At 39.7% G+C, this 10931-nt stretch overlaps 1 long non-coding RNA gene across 1 annotated transcript in view; it reads left to right on the top strand.

Moving 5' to 3' along the window:
* The window catches only part of LOC133222810 (uncharacterized), a 232252-nt gene extending 228913 nt beyond the window's left edge, over positions 1-3339 (top strand). Inside the window, exon 2 of the long non-coding RNA XR_009728380.1 lies at positions 1911-3339. This is a non-coding gene — a long non-coding RNA (uncharacterized LOC133222810). The remainder of the gene's footprint in view (positions 1-1910) is intronic.
* The last annotated feature ends 7592 nt before the right edge of the window (positions 3340-10931 follow it).

Here is a 10931-nt window from a genome sequence, read left to right on the forward strand (position 1 = left end):
TTTCCAGCAGGACTTGGTTGAAGCAGACACTAATACCTTGTCCTGGCTCTGCTACACAGCTAACAGCCAGTGGCAGTCATTGACAGAGATGGAATGGGGGGCTTGCCCTTTCACACATGAAAGATTTGCTCTTGCCAGTTGCCTGTTCTAGGCTGAAGAACATAGCCAACAGCAGGAAAACAATAGCTATTTTGTGTTTTAACTCTGCTGTTTGAAAGACTGCTCCAATTTTGAAAAGTATTTTCAGAAGCATTTTTATTCAGCAGTCTTGGCTGAGTTAATGTGGGTGAGACATCCACAATTTGTGGACAAATATCTACAAAACATCGTGAAGAAGTCACAAACTCATCATAAAAATGGAATACATATGGCTAGATCCATATGCTATTTTACTGTCTCAGCATGGGACCTTGTCTTGCAGTTCAATATGCTGTGATGGGTTTTTTTCATCTAGAACAGCACCACCCCAGGTTGCTCCCCTCCATCATGCTGAACTCCTGCAACAGCTTTGCTGGAGCATTTTTCAGGAAGGTGGAGTACCACCAAGCAGTTGGTCCCCGTGAGCTACACTCCTGAACACTGAAACAAGCTGCTTCCAAGTCTCAGTGCTTCTTACGAATAGAAGATCTTTATATCATGTGGAGGAGGCTGCCTTACATTAGTACTACAGAGGCACCCCCAGACTAAAAGCTGCTGGTGGGTAGTATCTGCACAGAGACAAACCTGTGGACAGTGGGGTCTCTGCTCTCGTACTAAGACTTGAGCCAGGGAAAGCTGGTGCGTAGCGCAGGGCTGGTAGCAGTAGCTACCAGTAGCAGTGCTACAACACCACTTTCCCACAGGACTGCTGATTTTCTGACTTGCATTGTGCACTAGTTCCTGGAATAATCAGCTGAGACTTGAGAATCAGTTCCTTCTCAGCATCCATTCCTTCCATCTCTTCCTCTCCCTGTCTTACCTTCCTGTGCTTTATTCTGTCTCCACTTCTCCAGTGTTACTTCTCAAGTGAGAACAGAGTGGAACTAGTGGTCAGGGCAAGTGTTTCTGCACTCCAGGTACCTCTGTTCCAAACTGACCTTTCATTAAGTCCCAAAATGGATTTCATTTTTCCACCAACTGTACCAGGCTCTAATGCAATGTACTATATTTAGCTGTCTGGCTCCCAGGCCCAAACTGAGTCATACTCTTAAAGGCTGACTTGTGAATCCATAGCATCATATATAAGTCTATAAATTGGGCAAAGACAGTAATATAAACTGAAGCTAAGTTCCCTATTTCTTATACAAAATTAGACTGCATAGCAGCAAACAATAAATGTGATAGACTTAGGCCGCTCAAGTTATGCAATGAAAATCTATTCCATACCACAAGAAGATGAGGCAAGAATGAGAAAAATTAGCAGCCAACCTTGTATAGGATGGAGAATACATGTAAACCCCTGCTTATGGTTAAACAGAAATTTCACATCAGTATCAAATCGATCTGCTCTTCTGTAGCCACATTCTATTTTGACAACAGATTCCTTTAGTACCTACTCTAAGCAGAACTTCCCTATGTAAGCAAGCACCTTAGCTATGGAAATAGTACAAGAGTTATCAGAAGGAGCCTTACCTCTCACATCTACTGTTTTTTACTATTTAGCTATGCATCAAAGGCCAGCCAAAGATCTAGCCAACCACCCTGTCTTAGTGTCTAGCCACAGAGTTTGGGAGCTTCCATTTGAGATACATGAGCGAGTTTTTCTGAGATGTCCGCCTTCTCTTGCATAGGTTTTGATTATACCACCCAATAAACCACTCAATTATTAATGGCACCAGTCATTCTCAATTAATAATTACAGAGAAGAAAACTAAATGCTGCCACAACTTCCCTCTTTCTGAAGCCTCTTACTGCTTCTACCTCAAGATTAGCCCTGATGGACAGATAGCTCCTGAGTTGTTTAGGTATCCATTAGCTCATTCCTGCTGGGGAACACTACCTTAGCCAGAGATCAGGATTAAAAAAAAAAAAAAATTGTAACAAAAATATTTATCCAGAAAATAATCTCCCTTCTAAGGAGGCAAGCATGGATCCTGCCTGATAAAAATGCTTCATTATCCTTCTCTCTAATACGTAAACCGCCTCAGGAAAAGGTGGTAAAAAATAGAAAGAAATTTAAGAGGATTAAAATGGAAAATCTTTCTCCTCATTCAAAACATCCAGAGGTGATTTATCTTCAAAGTATATTAAATTCTAACTCATTTAATCATGCTTTGATGTGCTTTTAAACATACCCAAGTGGAGAAAAAGGAGATACCAAAAACCAACGACATTTTCACCACCAACCCCAAAGTAAATTATCACAAAAGTACAAATCATACTACTCAGCCCTTCTCTCAGGATACCATTTATCAGGGAAGATATTTCTAGTCCTTTTTATGGTTCTGCTTAGGTGACTGCAGCTTCCTTAAGGGATTGGTGAAGGTGCATTTCTTTTCTGCTGTCTTCTTCTTGGTTAAATAGGCTATACCCTGTATGATCTCCTCTTTATGTATAAAAATCAATGTTCCATCAAAGATTTATCTTCATTCTTCCTCTCCCCATCCCATTTGGATACCTTTTGGGTTTTTGTGTGTTTTGTTTTACTGCTTGGATTTTGGGTTGTTTGCACTGAAGTTCCTGATGTTTTAAAACATCAGAGGATCCTAATGTTTTTTCAGTTGCCTGGTTTGGGGCAGGATCACTCACACCCATCTGTATAATTCAATTTTAATTACACTGATGTACATATTACTGTTTCCAGGTTGGTGCAGGATGAACTAATCAGTAGACTGCAGCAGACTTCTTTTGCAGAGCAGCACCAACAGAACAGGTAAAGCCGTAATTCCCAAGATACAAGTGAAATAAGTGTCCTCAGTCATATATGCATCTGTGAATATATGTTCTTTTGTTCATTTCAAAAAAGCCTTAAATAACATGTTTCTTTTGGCTTAGCCTCTGATCATTGATGGACTAGCACATTTGCACCATCCCTACACTTTTACATCAGCTATCCATTATGTGAATTGATTTATCTTATTCGTTGGATAGCATGCCAAGTGCAGGGGTGTCAGTACATTAGATATTTGTGAAGAGACTGCAGACAGCTTGGTGACACTATGTAAATGATATTTATTTCAAATGCACTGATAAATGCTTTTTTGCATTCTTTTAATGGAAATGCTGTATTTCTATATAGGCTGATATTTACATGTTGATGGAGTCTCTTTTTCTGTTTTAACTAGAAACTCCAGTTTTTCATAAGTGTGCAGTAAAATGACAGTAATCTGCTGCCAAATAAAGCTGCTTTTTGCAACTACAGTTTCTATATTTCGTAATCCCCCTGTAATCTCCGCTAAGCACAGAGCTCATTCTTTAATATATACATCATGAATGAGGTGAAAGGCTTCAAATCTGTTATACATGTAGTCTGCATCAGACTGATAGTTATTTTATTAGAACATATACCTACCCTGACACTGCAACTCCCTTTGCAGTTACCAGAAATAGCCCCAGAGCATTAGCCAAATGTTATATGATACAGTGCCACAATGCAGTGCCACTGAGAACTATGCACTTACTCTACACCAATTTCAGGAAAAATACTCCAGAGAAAACCCATCCCTTCTCATCAGGGAAGCAGGGACCGAAAGCCTCTCAAGTACTTCATGTTTCACATGGTTTTCAGAAAAAGGAAAACAGCCCCAAAACCCCCAACTGCCAGCTAGGTAATTACTGAGGTTCTTACTTGTGAAACTAATGCAGGAGCTCCATCACCAATGACGGAGCTCACTGCAGTATGGAAACTCATCACTCCCGGTAGGTAGCTGTCAGTTATCAGACAGCAGCTAAAGACACTTCTCACAGTAATCCATGATACTATATAAGGAGGGCAGTGTTACTCCATAGCATGTAAATTGGTAATGTCCTGGAGTCTACGGATGACACTACAAGATGCAAGCCCCAAACTGTTCAGGTGATGGCACTGCACCTGAAACTCAAGCCTGTTTCCTGACTAGAGAAGGGCACTGTGAGCATCAGTAAAGGCTCTGTGCTGGGGTGGTGGAGTCAGACCCTTTCATGAGAACCCAAGTCCTTCCTTTTGGCTTGGTATCGTGACCAGGCTACACCTCTTCTTTATTTGGTCTAGCACTACCTCATAGTTCTTCAAGGAAGACTAAGTATGGACTCTTCAGTGAGGCAACTGCTGAAAACCATGTAAATGCGGCTCAGCTGTACTGACAGATGTGCACTTGCCTTTGTACCATACCAGATAAAGATGTTCACAGGGGCCTGCCAGCGTTGAATGGAAAACGGCGGTGATACTGTGAGTCCGGAAAAAAAATGGAAGCAGATGAGAATGGGCAGGGGGGAGTGAGCTGGAGGCAGTGGCCCAGTCCAATAGGCATAGAATTAAGATGACAGTCCCACACTTCCTGCTGAAAACACCTCCAGCAAAATCAGCTCCCTGTCCCTACACACTCTCCACCAAAGAACTGTCACCCATTGTCAGCTCAGCAACAGCTCCTTGTCCTTCTGCCTAGTCAGGCTCTGACCAGCCAGGTTTTGCTTCTTATTGAGCAGCTATAAGGCTGTCTAATCCTAATGGACATTTGTTCTGGCTTTTCTTGCCCTGTCTCTCCCTATTACTAACATAAAAGAAAGCATGGGATTCACTTGCCAGCACACAAGTAAAACGCTAGTCCTCAGAGACCTAACAGACCAACTATTCTGTTCTAAATGAGGATGTGCAGAAGCTAGGCACTTCAAAATGAATTAATAGGTTTAAAGCCTCTGCCTGGTTAAGTCCTGTGTGCTTATTCATCTTCTCATTTCGTGATGACAGGGTGCTGGCCAGTTTTAACAAACTACAACTTGACCTATTGCTGTGTTTTAAAGGAGAGGATTATATAGGGTTCTTTTAAAACCGTGCAACTTGAGCAATGAAGGGTTAAGAGAACAGATTCCAGACTTAATCACAACACTTTCTTCTCACAATGCTATAAATTGTGTTCTCTGTCTATTGGCAATTTGCAGAACAAACACAGCATATCCTAGCAAAATCAATATTTTTTTCAGTGATGGTGGTTGTCCTCATCTTGCCTCTACATAACAGAATAAAAGGTTTCAAGGCACTGTCAATTAGCAGAACTGATAACAAATGCTTTTGATTAGGTACCCTGTTGGAAAGCAACTACAGTGGGAATTCCAAGTTTGTAAATGAGATCTGCTCCCTTTATATTGACTTGCCATATAATGGATTATAAAAGGCCAACTTTACTGAGCAGAACTACACGATCTTTTACAAGTCTGGCTTACTGCTGCACATTTTTTCTTTTCTCTTAATAGTCTCCCATTGGATATAATATGTACTACAAAACTTTAATGCTCTACCCATGCAATTTGAGAGATTTTATTCAAATACAGAAACAGAAAATAATAAGTATTCCTTCCTATTTTTTCTTTCAAAAGTTATCATCAATAACTTAATCATTTGTGCCATGTTATAGCCACAAACACTGAGACAAATGCTGGTAACTTTTCTGCCCACTTCAGCCTAGACCACACCACTTCATTAGAGTGCTGAGTATTTGCTGGCTTCTGAGAGGCCAAAGCATGTATTCTCAAGGGACTGAAAGGAAAATGTTCCACAAATGCCAAGCTGGAACTTGGCACTATGGTCACTTGGCAAATGAATGGCACTATACATAATAAACAAGCAGAGAGAAGGAGCTTAGATTCTAAATGTCCTCTTGAGAAAAGATAGAAAACAGTTCCTAGGAACACAGAACAAAAGCTGTCAGAAAACTAAGATCATTGATTTTTGTCATGAATGACTTATGATTATGGCTATGTGATTGGAATGGGAATGGAAGATTCTGCACTACAAAGCTCTGCATTCTCTGATCTCATGTGAGGTTTCATTTGCATGCATTAAATAAAGCACAGTGTCACATTTGTTAAATCTGATGGGCTCAAATATTGTATTTTACACATTAATCTAATTATCTTCCTGTTTCACTGGATCTTTAAATGACATTATCATCAATTAATAAATGCTTTTTCTGTTTCTATGTATATCTATGTAGAGAAAAATATGGGTTAGAATAGCCATTAATTTTCCATTCAAATGAATTAGCTGCTTCAAACTGAAACTGACCAAGTTGCAATTTCCACACCTCTCATGTTTTTATTATGAAACACAAACATTAAAAGCAAGAAAATATCTGACACAGAGCTTAGGCTTCCAACTGGCTACCTGACAAAAGAACAGATTAACCAAGGAAGCAGGATCTGTGATCCAGCAGATGAACAAGCTGTATCTGCCTTCTGCATATTAACATTGCTCAGATCTGAGGGAATCTGCTGTGACCCACATGCATGTCAGTTGTACACTGCACAGCACTCAGGATACTCACCAATCTGTTACCACACCTCATACCCTTGATATCCTTGATTACCTATGATTACCACACCTATCATACCCTTCACAGTCCCCCATCCACTATGAAATCAGAGTTTCATAATGTATTACAAAAGCTTTCAAAACCTTATTCTGCACTGAAACAGGAGTCAGCATACTCAGAGACCAAAACATACCCTTGTTCTTTACCTCTAAAGGACTTAAGTCCACATCCAGTCCCATTCTCTTAAAATACAACCAAAGATTAACAGAAGGCAGAAAACAACCTTCTAGCTCAACAAATAAGCACCTTCAATTTTAAATACTAACACTAAACCACCACTGTGCAAAGGCACTTTCTACTCTCTTCCCTTTTCCAGGTCTTTTGCAGCTTTCCTTTACAGTCCTTAACTTTCTGAGTTGTGGACCTGAACTGCACCCTCCACCAGAGGAATCTAAGTCTAAATTTGTGTTCTGATTTTGCTTGCACTTACTTGCTGCTTGAAAGAAATCCAGTTGTGCAGTTAGGCCCAGATCCAGAAAAACACATAAGCATGCAATTTATATATATGAATAGTACCATTGTGAAGGGTGCAGGCTCTTTCCCAATATTTGCCATCAGTCTTTTCTCTGCTAGTGCTTCTTTGTTCCCCATTACGGCCTACATGTGGCCTTTCTTTTTCTCCCAAGATTTTCCTACAGATTCATAATGGGGTGCATGCTATGCGTATGATCTTTCCCAAAGACTGAGAGGAGAAGCCTCTCAGAAGAATGGAGACATAAAACACACTCTATGGAGACAATTAAACACTCTGTGTTTAAAATGAGATGTCAGTTCTCAGCACTGCATTTCATCCCAATCAATTCACATGTATCAGAACACCTGTTGGCTAGCTTGCTTGCTCAGCTTGACTTTTTAGAAAGATCATCCTGGTAGCTCATTTAGTTAGGGAAATATCACTGCACAAGAAGCAGTTAAGACTTACAAGTTACAATATAGTTGGGACGTTCAGTGCTAAATATTCTAAACCTAAACTACTTAATAAATAGTGTGGATTCTATATCGTGAACCTAATAATATACTTTCACATATCAGCAGTGGTCTATATTTAGAGGAGAGATATTAACATGTTTCAAGCAGTCCCATAAGCAAAATAAACATTTAGCTATAGGTATTAAATGAGACTGATCATTAACATGAAGTCTCTTGGAAAAAAATAAATCATATAATCTGGTCATTTCAATTATCCGACTTTAGGTTTAGGAATTCCTGTTGGAGATGCCCACATACTGAACCAGACATTTAAAAGTGCTGATGGGGTATTTACTCTAAAATGCTAGACACAAACTCTTTGCAGATGGATCTGTGTCATCGACATGATGCAACTTTACACTGAATGACTTCACTCATATGGTCAGTGTTGCAGAAATACCAATGGTGGTCAAACATTCGTCATCATTAACTTCCATAAACTCTAATGGGAGTTGACAGCCTGTCTCAGGGAGCTATTTAAATCTTGTAGAATCAAAGCCCTGATAGCCCTATCACGTAGCAGATAACTTTGTGATAAGGCTTTCAATCTCAGCTGACATTAAAATCAGAAAAGAAAGTTGAAAGAGCAATTTAAAAAAAAACTGTATATATACAGTGACATGTAACACATGCAACATCATCACTCCGGTTCTTGGAGAAAGGGATAATGATTTTGAGAGAAATTCTGCCTCAGCAGTGCATGCAAAGTCAAGGACAAGAAGTTAATCTTACTGTAAAAGTACATTCAATGCTGTTGTCCTAGTAAAATTCCCACTTGTCCAGAACCTGACAAAGCAAAAACCTCTTTAATTCAATATTCATGGGGTGTTTTAAGAAATCAGACTACAGGCTTTTGTGTTAAAACTCATTCTGGTTGAATCTTAAATCCACCAAAGTTACAGTACTGACAACTTACTAAATGCTGCCAGGCAACAGAAGGAAAATAGCAAAAAGTAAACAATTCAAATATGCTAAAGAAGAACAAACTGAAACGAAAATAAAACCTACTCCTCACTTCTAAGCAACGTTAACTCCTTTTTATATTCCATGCATAAAGAGGAAGTACAGAGTCTCACAAAACAAGAAGTGTTTTTCAGAGGTTTCTGGATATGTTATTCTCACAAAGGATCCTTTTATTTCTTTTCAACACTTGAGCAGACAATTCCTTCCAATTCCAGTCAACCCATGAAAACCACCAGTCTCCAAAGACTTCATGAAGTCACTGGGGCAGACCCTAAAAGTCTCCCTGTGCTATACAGAGCTGTTGTGTGTTTCCTTATAACCATTCTTGTGTAGCTTGTATACTGATGTATTTTGTGCTTTGTGATACTTCTATTATTTACTGCTCCAACAAACCAGAGGTCCTGAAATTTCAGTTTGTGCTGACTAGACTGAACTGCCTTTTGGCCAGCCAGAATCAAAAAGTGTTCTCCCATTCAGAGTCCTGAAGTCAGAATCCTAAGGATAAATCTTTCTGCAAATTCTCTAGTATTTTTCTCATTGTCAATATTTTTCTGCCATCAGATCTAACCCATCACCAGAAAACCCTTCATGAAGAACTGCAGCCCATGGGAAGGACCCACACTGGAAAAGTTCATCTAGAACTGTCTCTCATGAGAGAAACTCATGCTAGAGCAAGGGAAGAGTGTGGGGAAGAAGGAGTGGCAGAGACGACGTGATGGATGAAGTGACCACAAGCTACATTCACCATCCCCCTGTACCACTGTGAAGGGAAGAGGTAGAGAATTCAGGACTAAAGTGAAGCCCAAGACGAAGGGAGGAGTAGGAGAAGGTGTTTCAAGATTTGGGTTTATTTCTTATGGTCCTACTCTGATTTGATTTGAAATAATTTATTTTGCCCAAGCCGAGTCTGTTTTGCTTGTGATGGCAACTGGTGAATGATATCTTCTTGTCGTTATCTCCACCAATAAGGCTTGGTTATATTTCCTCTCCCCTGTTCCATTGAGGAACGGAGTGATAGAGCAGCTGCAGTGGGTGTCTAGCCAGGGTCAAGAAACCACCATAGAGCTCCTTCTGTCGACAAGGGGTAAAACTGTTCCCTTGTCCCTGGTGACTTATTGTACATCTTTCAGTTTAAAGTCCAGTTAATGGTCCATATTGCATATTCATAAATTTGTATTAAAAATAAATAAATATGAGGCTTATTACTAGATCTGTACTGCAACTGTGATAATAATGTCACCTCCTCAGGCTGACAGTTGTTTCATTATGATCCTTCCCATCTTCTTTCTCCAAAGCCTCCTGTAAATTGACTCCACTACTAGGACAGGAAAACATTCTTCAGGCGGATGGTTTTAAATTTCACTTCATCTTCCATACTGCTATGGTGTTGCTCAGCCTAATGCACTTTGAAATGGAGTTAAGCTAAAAATGAGAGGCAAGCTAAGAATGAGAGTCAAGCTAATTAGGGAATAGGGATACCCACATATGGAGTTAGTCGTGAATACCTGTTCTTGAGTAACATCATATAACCAAGCCTGGAACAGTTTTGAGGTTTTGTTTACAATCATGACAAGTAGAGCTTTGGAATTTTTAAATTTATTTTTTCTTTGTTTTGCTTTCCAATTTTTTTAAATTGAAACAAAAAACCTGTGGCACAATAATTGCTTCAGATAAGTAGTTCAGAAAGTTCATGAGTATTTGTATCCATGACTTCTACCCTAAATTTTGGCAAAAGATACCCATTAAATACATCACAGAACCCAGAATCATTTCCCGCATTCCTAAGAGCAGAAATAGCTATATAGTTTTAATTATATCAGGAAGTATCAATTCAACACACAATGGGAACAAGATGTTGGCCTCTGATGTTAGCTTGGTGACTCAGGCACCATGGCAGGATTTCCTTCCCTCTGAAAATTCTTTAATTGGAGTGGATGATGAGGCATCTATTCCCTCTCCTTTAGACTCAGTACAGCCCTCTATGGAAAGACACGACTGCTTTGGCAAACAGACAATGGAAAATCTTTTTGACAAAGTACAAGAGCCAACAAACAGTGGAGCCAAATTCATTCCTGACATCCCTGACGAATCTCAGTGGCACCATGGCAGAGATTATTATAGCCTATGTGCTAGATGTTCTGCTACAAATTAAAAGCGTTGGAGTAACTTTACAGGCCTGGCTCACAGAAACAGCTAACAATTAGGACATCTGGCTGTGGGTTAAATGTTTCACTTCTAGGAAAATGTTGCTAACTTTTACCTTAAGAAGACAGTTGGCTCTTGAGTCTTGCTTCCTCTTTTCCTGGCCCTTCAGAAAATCTGGGTGCACATCTAAACAACAGAATGGTATTGTTGCAGCAATACTGCAATACAGTTATTGTTTCTGGAAAAATGGGAAAGATGTTCAAAGACAGGTAACTTAAATTTGTACCCCTGTATGTGTGCAGAGAGTAGGCCAGGCAGAAAGCAGTAAGAAGCACTGAAAGAATCTGAACATATGCTTAGTGACTACTT

Source organism: Neopsephotus bourkii, unplaced genomic scaffold (assembly GCF_033783945.1).
Source record: "Neopsephotus bourkii isolate Nb327-2 ecotype Australia unplaced genomic scaffold, CSIRO-AGI_Nbou_v1 NB_168, whole genome shotgun sequence".
Lineage (NCBI taxonomy): Eukaryota > Metazoa > Chordata > Aves > Psittaciformes > Psittacidae > Neopsephotus > Neopsephotus bourkii.